This window comes from Aplysia californica, unplaced genomic scaffold (assembly GCF_000002075.1).
Source record: "Aplysia californica isolate F4 #8 unplaced genomic scaffold, AplCal3.0 scaffold00380, whole genome shotgun sequence".
In the NCBI taxonomy this organism is placed as follows: domain Eukaryota; kingdom Metazoa; phylum Mollusca; class Gastropoda; order Aplysiida; family Aplysiidae; genus Aplysia; species Aplysia californica.
The window spans coordinates 581,112-581,865 of NW_004797650.1; positions in this window are offsets into that span (position 1 = coordinate 581,112).

Below are 754 nucleotides of genomic sequence, written 5' to 3' on the forward strand. Positions count from 1 at the left end.
GAGAGAGAGAGAGAGAGAGAGAGAGAGAGAAAGAAAGAGAGAGAGAGGCTGATAAAGCGAAGGGCTGGTGGATGGGGGAGGGGGGGGAGAAGCGAGCTCAATAAAGCAAGATTGATCTCATCAGTTGTACCGATTTATCAGCGCTATTCCGTAATCCCCGTCATAACGCTTTGTCGCTTCTTTACAGCAACCAATCGCTTCCCCTCTGGCCTTTTTATACCCCCTCCCGATATATTGACCATTACCACACCGAAGCACCATAAAATCAGAGTCAACCAAATTGTGTTTGGATGGGAAGAGATAATCTCCCTGGCGTAGCAACAGTTTTATTGATTTTCCCTGGGGCTGTTGGCCTTCTAAGCTGTCTCGGTGATTTCCTGCTGTTTAGATGTGTGAAAGATCCACAATGATCTGTTGTCTTGCAGGGGATTTCAATTCAGCATTGTTCTGTCTTGAGAGTCTTTGGAATTCAATCGTGCAAGGCTTTGCAGATACTTATGCGTCTGGCTTGCGTGGGTTTAAAATGTTTAAATGCTGGCCACTATGTGCAGGGAAATAGGAAAATAAAAGGAAAAATGGAAGAAAATAAAGGAAGTTGCACCTTTCGTAGGTACCTTTAAAAGCTCGTGTCTGGATCACATACATGGTGAACTGTGAAAGGTTGGGAAGAATGGTGAAATAAAGAAGAGGGGGTGGGTAAATCGGCGAGGAGTCTTTTTTTTGGAAATGGGAATATTCTACTGAGATTGAAAGA